The sequence below is a fragment of the Leptidea sinapis genome, chromosome 4 (assembly GCF_905404315.1).
Source record: "Leptidea sinapis chromosome 4, ilLepSina1.1, whole genome shotgun sequence".
NCBI lineage: Eukaryota > Metazoa > Arthropoda > Insecta > Lepidoptera > Pieridae > Leptidea > Leptidea sinapis.
In genome coordinates, this window is record NC_066268.1 from 16,474,635 (window position 1) to 16,484,342 (window position 9,708).

General features: G+C 36.8%; 1 long non-coding RNA gene across 1 annotated transcript; it reads right to left on the reverse strand.

The window, feature by feature from the left end:
* Positions 1–7,554: 7,554 nt before the first annotated feature.
* On the reverse strand, positions 7,555–9,179 carry LOC126979991 (uncharacterized). Its single transcript, XR_007732934.1, has 3 exons — positions 8,907–9,179; positions 8,093–8,360; positions 7,555–8,009 (listed from the first exon to the last, which is right to left on the reverse strand). It is a non-coding gene; the product is annotated as an uncharacterized LOC126979991 (long non-coding RNA).
* Between the last annotated feature and the right edge of the window lie 529 nt (positions 9,180–9,708).

Genomic DNA, 9,708 nt, shown 5'->3' on the forward strand with positions numbered 1-9,708 from the left:
ATAATGGAGAAAAGTTAGTTTGTACACTTATATTAGATGAAATGAGTATTAAAAGGGGATACCAACTAGTAGCACATTCCAGGTGTAAAGTGGGTTTCATAGGCTTTTACGATGCTGTGCTATCTGTTATAAATATTTACGAAAAGTATGTGAAATTTAATGGTCTATTAAAATATATTTTAACCTGTAACTGTACCTACAACAAATAACATCCATTAATATAAATGTCTTTGTATGTAACCTGTAACGTTATACCTTCGTAGCATTATAGACCATAGAAATATAAATCGTGCATATTAGCTGTAATAGCCGACATCCGATAGCCGACACCATGTGCTCTTTATTTTCACATATTTCCGACAAAATCGTTCCAATACGGCATTTGCTCGAAAGCTTAGTGCGGGAAGGTCATCATGGCAGACTATAATAGAAAACTTTATTTGCTGTATCTATTATACTTGAGACGCAAAAAAAAATCTGTCCACAGACAATATTGGATACGTCCCATTGTGGAAGCTAGATATTCAGAGGGAGCATTTTATACTCTTTTTAGCAAGCTACAAAACGCACCTACAAAGTTTACGATTGCAATGTCAAAGCAAATGACACTACGATATTAACTTGCGCTTCGTCTGGTTCTCTATATTCTTTAGATATGTTGAATGACATAAATGTGTATGGAGAAGCTGAGCATTGTAGACTAATTAAAGTACTTTGAATCAGATGAAACTGTACAACCATCTGTTTATGATAAGCTATAAGAGTTTTTACATTTCAGTTGAGCTGTGCCAAACAATATAAACGACATATCAAAGCAATGTGGGGGATACGTAGCAGGTTTTGTGATAAAATCTATCGGGAACGAGATAGGATTAGGAAAGTGTAATCGCATTTAGTTACTGATTTCAGTCGCTAGTGGCTCTTCGTGCGTGGAGGACGTATCTAAGTTTTATGTTCCTGAATAATAGTAATAGCCTAAACAAGTTTAGGAGATAATTTTTGTGAGCTGGGCTTAGGATATTAAAGAAATGCAATTTAATTTTGATATGAATTTCCTGTTGCAAGAAATCTTAGTGTTACGACCAATTTTTCTTTTGCGATAATACTGTCTCGTTGGAGTAGTAGTATCAAGTAGATATAGTATCTAGCTTTTGAATAAACGGTGTCAATAGCACTTTGTGCTTTCCTAGACATTGAGGGCGCTTTTGACAATACCCCGACAAACACACTAGTCAAAAGACTAATCAGCAAAGACGTAGACTCCACTAATGTCAAATGGGAAAGGTCAATGCTCTCAAATCGTAAAGCTCTAATTTCTCTTCATGGGACATCAATAGAGCTATACGCTACTAGAGGTTGTCCACAAGGTGGCGTGCTATTGCCACTACTATGGACACTAGCAGTGGGTGAACTACTTAGTAAGCTGGCAGAACTCAAGATTGATGCACTAGGGTACGCAGATGACTTAGTCATCATAGTCAGAGGCTTTTGCCAAAGCCTACTAAGTTTAATATTGCAGAAGGCGCTAAACACCATCTCAAAGTGGTGCACAGCCAACAAACTATCAGTTAATGCATGAAAGACTGTAATTGTGCCGTTCACCAGGAAAAGAACACTCAATAAACTGAAGTGTCCCACTCTGAACGGCTCGACTTTAGCTGAGGTGAAGTATCTGGGAGTCACATTCGACCAGAAACTCGCATGGAATTCACACATCAACAAAACAGTAAAAAAAGGCTAAAGCAGCCTTGAGTGTATGTCGACGTCTGGTAGGGAGACACTGAGGAGCACACCCAAAGCTCCTACTATGCCTTTTCACAACATTTGTGAGGCCTACAATCACCTATGCCTCCATTGTGTGGTGGAACAAAGCCAACCAGAAAACACCTGCACACAGGCTAAACAGCCTGTATGTTGATAACCAGAGCCATGACGTCCACCCCAGGTGCGGCAATTGAGGCTATGCTTCCTCTTAGCTGGCCTTTGGCTAGGCTGCTCTTCCACTGCTTATACAGCAAGAGGCGAAGGTGAGCATGCTGAGGGCAATCGCCCAGGTCATGTAACTGGATGTCGCAAACATTTAGGACTCTTAAAGACTCAGTTTTGCAAGACTACATACTAGGCATGACACTTGATCAAATGACTCCATAATTAACAGCTGCCAAACACTATATTGTGGAACTACTTCCTAGAGACGACTGGATGAACAACAAAGTCTCGTGGAGGACGGGAGCCTGTTATGGTTTACCGATGGGTCCAAAATGGAAAATGAAGTTGGCCGTGGAGTCTATAGAGAACGCCCCAGGTTTAAATCCAGCATAAACCTGGGGAGATTTGCCTCCATAGCTCCAGCTGAGGTTTACGCTATTTTAGAATGCGCGGATATCAATATCCAAAAAGGCTACTTCAACCAAAACATATACATTCACTCCGACCGTCAGGCTGCACTGTTGGCTTTAGACGCACACTTGATTGCGTCAAAATTGGTCAAAAACTGCACTGACTGCCTAAACATTAGGCCTAAAAAACAGAGTGATTCTCAGATGGGTCCCAGGGCATGCCGGAATCATAGGCAATGAAATGGCCGATGAGCTTGCAAGAGCTGGAGCTAAAGCAGTCCAATACGGTCCTGAACCAATTTGTGGACTGCCTAAGAACGCCATTCGCCACACCCTGAGGAACCATTGTCAATTAGAGGCGCTGGAGCAACTCAACAGGTTTAAACCATTCCAAAGCACTGATAAAGGCTTTCAATAACAGAAATGCGAACGAAGCTCTATCATTGAACAGGAATAACCTATGCATACTCACCAGGACGCTGACTGGGCACTGTCGCTTAAATAAGCACCTCTGTGTGGTCGGAATAAAAAACGAAAAATCTTGCAAATTTTGCCTCGAGGCCGATGAAACGCCTCTTCATCTCCTCTGCAATTGCGGCCCACTAATGCATAAGCGTAACACCATCCTTGGCGATTATACCCTACACCCAGATGTTGTTTGCAATACTCGCGTCAAGAAGATGCTGCGGTTCACAAACGCGGCAGGGCTTGACGACGAGCTATATATGATGTATGAGTGGCGAACACAATAGTTCAATTCTGGACGCGGTGTTACTAGGACCCAATTAGGACTAGGCATATAGCCACCGTCTCCAAATAATAATAATAAAGGGTGCGATTTGTGGTAGAATTTCTAGCTGTCTGTAATCAAATTGCATGGCGCTTACGTTCATTGCTGCATTGAAAAATTCAGTATATCTACACATATTTATACAAATTGTAAGTTAGTATACTTCAAATTCACTAAAAATAAAAATAAATTTAACAAAAGAACAACCGATTTCAGAAACACTATTCCAAAACAATAGATATAATATGCACTAAAAAGTATAACAATAATTGCGTATTTTTATACAATCTAATTTAATTAATCTAATTCTAGTTACGATTATTGTAATTTTTGGAGTCGTTGAATCGTCAATGACGTTATATACATATGCAAAGAGAATTTAAACACTACGTTCATATGAAGCAATGCACGTCATATAAAATCAAAGCTGAAATGTGGCACATGCCACAAATGACACCATAATAAGCTTCGACTGATATGTCTATACATTTCTGAGTTTAGTCCAGTTGTTTAAAATATTATTGGTCAGGAGGCAGCAATGTAAATACTTTTTCAGTTTAAGCTGCGTATTTTGAATTTAGACAGTGGACCTATTTGGACAGTGACATCAGTGGAGTAGCAGTTAGGTATTTTTAAGCCCAGAGTAAAAAAAAGAGGATTTCTATTAATTTTATGTTTGCCAATCTGTCCCTATTTTCTGATGAAGATTTCTTCCTTCGGAGGTTTTTTGCTTTGTTAATCAAAAATCAAACTCATATTTTATAGGCGTAAGTTTGTATGTTTATATAGAGACAAACACTAAATAAAATATTTTTATTTACATAAAAAACTGGCGCCAATTCTCGTTCTCTATCTCGTGGATAAGCTGAAAAAGACTAACTTCTACATATTTGCGGTGTTAAAAAGGATCAATTATCACTAGGTTACGATACGTCTGTGATACCGTGTAAGTACTTGTTTGTAATTGTTCAAGTTCTTGTAAGCCGTTCATATTTACTTTACTGACTTTCTGTGCACAAAATACCTACAATATCGTTTTTTTAAAAAAGTGACTCTATCTGCAATGATTTTCCGTACACAAAATATAATATTGCTAATCATGTTCACTGGGCCTTTAAAAAAAGAGCGATTCTATAGTTTTCATTTCTGACTGTGTGCTTGTCGCGTCCTATCGTCTGTCTTATTCTGACAAGCGGGAGAGAAAGGGATGTGAACTTGTCAATAATTGTACAATATTTGATAAAAAAAATATTCGTTTTAGTAAATTATTCACGCTTTTTGCCAACTCATCTTATATGAATAAAAATAGAACCGGTGATAACTCACACCATGGGTGCCGGCAGGGGGGTGCCAGGGGGTGCACTTGCACCCCTTCGGAATCTCGAGGAATTATTGCAATAGAAAGCCGTCTGTTGGTAATCATTTTTTTATTCACAATAATTAGTAGGCAGTAATTACACAATTCTCATTTAAAAAGCAACTGCAGCCGGCGGGGTTCTTGACCGAATTTTCTATAAAGTTATCTTTATTGTCCTTGCCTATCTTACCTCGGTGGACACTTAACAAGCATAATCCAGACAGTCGCTCGTCACCTGTTGTAGACCCATTCCAAGTTCTAACTCTTCTCATTGTGCTAAAAGATCTTTATATTGTGCACGTTGTGACGGGCAGACTAAGACCAATCTTGATCGCTTCTGCTACCGAAGGAAAGAAATCTTTTGCCTCCTCGACGTAGTCTATTTTCATATCGATCAACTCCACTGATATTATTTGCCGCTGGCTGTGGATATTTTCACATTTCAAACCAAGTTGTGTTTTCTGAAATAAAATTAGGTAAAAAATCGCCATACAATTTCTTTTGCAGCTCTCAGAAATTCTTCTATACTGAGGCCTTTTTTTATTTTTGGGTGTATTTGTAACAGAGAAAATGTTTTTTTATGTGTTTCAGAAAATCTGTCTTTTATTGATTGAATCAAGGTGAGGGATGTATAAAGCTCTTCTGTAAAATTCTTCAACGTTTTCGGATGAGTGGTTGGATCGATGAGCCTGTATTTTCGTAACTCGTTGACATTTAATCTCAATATTAAGTTCTTCGCAACTTTGTTTAGCTTCTCGAAATATAGCAGTAAATTCCTGCGATGCGTTTTGTCAGTGACCCTCTATTATTTTAATGAGTTTGCAAATGTGGTCATTCACTGAATTAATGACTAAATCCACTTGTTGAAGCTGGTTGCAGACAGGCTCAAGCTTTGCCGATTTAGTAGCAATAATATGCAATGACACAATAAACTTTGTCATTGATAACAAGATTTAATATGTGCCCAGCACAGTGGAAATACTTTGCTTTGGGATATTTATCATTAAGTATTTTCTGAACTCCACCAACATGTCCAGACATCGTGGAGCAACCATCATACCCATGCCTAACCACTTTGTTGAGATCTAAACCACATGATGTCAAAAAATATATTATAACTTCAGAAATCGATGCAGCATCTAATTTTTGAAGTGGTCTGTACCCCAAAAATTCTTCAAGTATTCCGTAACTGTGTATCGTTTGGACAAACTTGACGTATCTTATGCCCATTGGAAGCTGTTCAATCCCGCTTATATCCGCTGTCTCGTCAGCCAAGATTCAAAAGTATGCCGCTTCTTTTGCTTCATCAGTAATGGTTTCATGAAGAACATCAGCACAGGTTTCAATAATTAATTTAGGTTATATAAATAGGGTAGGGCGAAACAATTACCACAAGCCGAACGCCTTGCTTGGTTCCTCCCTTATTTTTATTTAAAAAAAATGTAGTATTTTGAAGAATGGCTCCAACTAGTGCAATTTCATTGTATATTCTCTATGGTCAACTCAGCAACTGAATAGCACCTATAATCTGTATTGTCCAAAGCCAAACACGGTCCACTCCAAGCAAAGTGGCAAACTACAAAAAAAACAAGTTTTTTTTGGCGGGAACGAGTGAACGAAGGAAGGCGCGCTTATACAAAAATAAATTGTTTAAATTATTGTTCATTGTGCATATATTTTTCATACTTGTAAATTGTTTATCCTGGTTTATAAATATTCGATTTTTGTATATATAAATTGTTAAGTGCGCTTCCCCATCGCCATGGGGAAGCGTACAGGTAAAAGGCCGAAGAACGGCCAGAGCGACGCAGAACCAGCAGACGAACTTCCCCTATCCGAATCCTCGGTATCTGACGCGGAGGTGACTGAACGTCTCATTGTAAGAAGAAAGGATAAAGAGAAGTATACCCCTTATAGAGCGACAAATTATTATAGGTTGTACGACGAAAATTCAAATAAGAAGGAATTTATTGTATTTCTCAATCGCAAGCAGGGTGAAGTCAAAATATCAGACAAGGACAGGTTGGGTCTGTCAAATGGAATCAGGAGGCATTGCGTATCGGGTGTGTTGCACCTGAGGTCCGTTAATGCTTTTAAAGTTGGTGTTACCTTTGACCTGCCTAACAATGCGAATGTATTTTTAAAAAATGAAAAGTTACTTAGCGAGTTGGAGATGGTTGCCTCAATTCCGGCTTCTGAAACGGAGGTCACTGGAGTTCTTACTTCTGTTCCCACTGATTACTCCAACAAAAAAATTCATCAATTAATTGCATCGAGTAAAAAAGTTATTGCTGTGAGAAGGTTCATGCGACGAGTAAAGGACCCACAGGGTGTTGTCTCCTTTGTTCCAACGCAAACTGTTGCAGTCACATTTGCATCAACGTTGTTACCTGAGTATGTAACACTTGATCACTGGAGGCATGAGGTTAATGTATATGTACCCCCTATTAAACAGTGTCTACGCTGTATGAAATTTGGCCATATTGCTAAATTTTGTAGAAACAATGAAGTTTGTTCCATATGTTCTGACAATCACAATTTTAAAATGTGTCCAAAAACTTTAACAAAATGTGCCAACTGTGGTGGAGATCACATAGCTATCTCATCTACCTGTCCTCTGAAAAAACAAAAAATTGAAGAAAACAAAGTGAAGTCCCGTAGTGTTAGATACTCAGATCTCTTCAATGAATCTACTTTCCCTCAATTAAACTCAAAGTATATTGACACACACCTGAGCAATCTTATAAAATCTGACAAATTTATGAACCTCTTGGTTGAAGCAGTTTTACAAATTTGTACGAATAAAGATAAGTTAACTATAAATTCAAATAGTATTAAGGAAATTCTGAATAACACTTTTAGAAAAAAGACATCTAGTTAATTGTTATTATGGATACATTGAATATAGTGCAGTGGAACGCTCAAAGTATTATTAGTAATAGGCTTATTTTTACAAGGTTTTTATATGAAAATCATATCCATATTGCTATAATTTCGGAAAAACCACATCAGTATTTTTTAATAAAAGGCTATAACACAATAAGGAATGATTGTGGTAATAAACACAATGGTGTAGCAATTTTTATTCATAATAATATCACATTTTCTAACATAAATACATATTTTGATAGTGCTCTACAAAATGTTTGCATTAAAATTAAAATTAATAACAAAGAACTGAGTATTGTGAGTTTTTACAGTCCTTCCAATTCAAATCCTCCATTTAATAAAAACAATTTAAACAGTTTAATTAAGTCCATTCCAGAGCCAATGATATTTGCAGGTGATTTCAATGCTCATCACATGTTGTGGGGATGTGTTGATACATTGCCTCGAGGTAAAGATGTTTTAGAGGTTATAGATGAGAATGGTCTTGTTATTCTGAATAATGGTCAAGCTACCACAATAGGATCTCCATCTTGGCGTCCTAATGCTCTTGACTTGACTTTGGTAACTCCATCATTGGCTCTTTTATGTGACTGGTCAGTTATTGACAGTCCTCTGGGCAGTAGTTATCATCTCCCTGTAATAATAAAAATGGCAGTAAGTAGTGATAGTAGTAGTTTTCAAAACACATTATGTAATAATCTACATTTGCCCACTCACCCTAATTATAAGCAGGTGAATTGGAATATGTATAGTAACTTAGTTGTTTCTTATTTGGATGATGTTAAATTTGACACTTTATCTTCAATAGATGCTTTTAATTCCTTTTGTAATATTTTACTTTCTGCTGCCAAGCAGTCAATCCCTAGCTGTCTGTTTTCCAAAAGTTCTAATAGTAATAATGTTACTAGTTCTTGTTCACAAAAATCTTTTAAATATCCTTGGTTGCCTTGGTGGAATCAGAGGTGTACAGAAGCAGTTTTAAATGCTAAAAATAGTTACATTAATTTTAAAAACAACTCCACTGATGAAAATTATGTGGAGTTTAAGAGATTGCGGGCTTTAAAAAAACTTATCTTAAAAAGTGAAAGAAGAAATAGCTGGATAGGCTTGTGCAATTCATTTAATCGTTGTACTCCTTTGTCTTCAATTTGGAAATACATGCGCAAATTTAACAAAACTTACATTCCTGACAGTGTGTTGAATGATAGTTGGATTCCAGATTTTCTACAAAAGTATACTTCTGACTTTGTATCAAATGAGTTAACTAACTATGTAAATGTTAATGATAGTAATAAATATTTGATAGAGCCTTTTTCTTTACAAGAACTAAAATCCGCTTTATTTACTAGAAGAGATACATCTTTCGGTCTTGATACCATTCCATATATTTTACTCAAAAAACTTAATTGCCACAGTCTCAACATCTTTTTAAATAATCTTAATCGCCTATGGAAGGAGAATACTATTCCTGCAGAATGGAAAACAGACTGTTTAATCCCAGTTTTAAAGCCAGACAAAAATAAAATGTTACCTGACTCTTATAGACCTATAGCTCTCACGTCTTGTGTTGGGAAGATATTTGAGCAGCTTCTAAAACAACGTCTCGAGTTCTTTATAGAACAAAATTGTCTTTTGCCTAATAATCAGTTTGGTTTTCGCAAAGGTCGGTCTTCTAGGGAGAGTATAGCGCAGTTACAGCTTGATGCGCATCAATGTTTAGCAAGTAATCAGTATCTTTTGTCTGTATTTTTTGACATCTCAGGTGCCTTCAATAGTGTAAATATTGCCGTGCTTTGTGACGAGTTATCAATGTTAGGGATACCAGGTAAAATAATAAATTGGATGCAATCCTTTTTGACTGACAGAAAAGTATATGTAAAATTTAATAAACATTTGTATGGACCACGACTTTCTTCTCTAGGTGTTTGTCAGGGGGGAATATTGTCTCCTTTAATTTTTATTATGTACATAAGACGATTGAACCTGCAGTATGCAGATGACTTAGTCGTCTATGTATCGGGAGTTGATCTGATTAATTTAGCCGCTACTATTAATAAAGCACTTGTAAATTTATATCAATACTTTTCTTATCTTAATTTAAATGTAAATCCAACCAAATCAAAAGTCTTTGTGATTGGTCGTAAACGCACCATATTGCCTCCCATTTTATACAATGGCATTCCACTGCCTATTTCATGTGACATAAAATTACTAGGTGTAACATTTACTCCAAAACATTCTTGGAAAAAATATACAGATAGTGTTATAATTAAAGCGAATAAAGCTTATAATGTATTAAAATCTTTGTGTGCAACGTCGTGGGGAGCGGACCC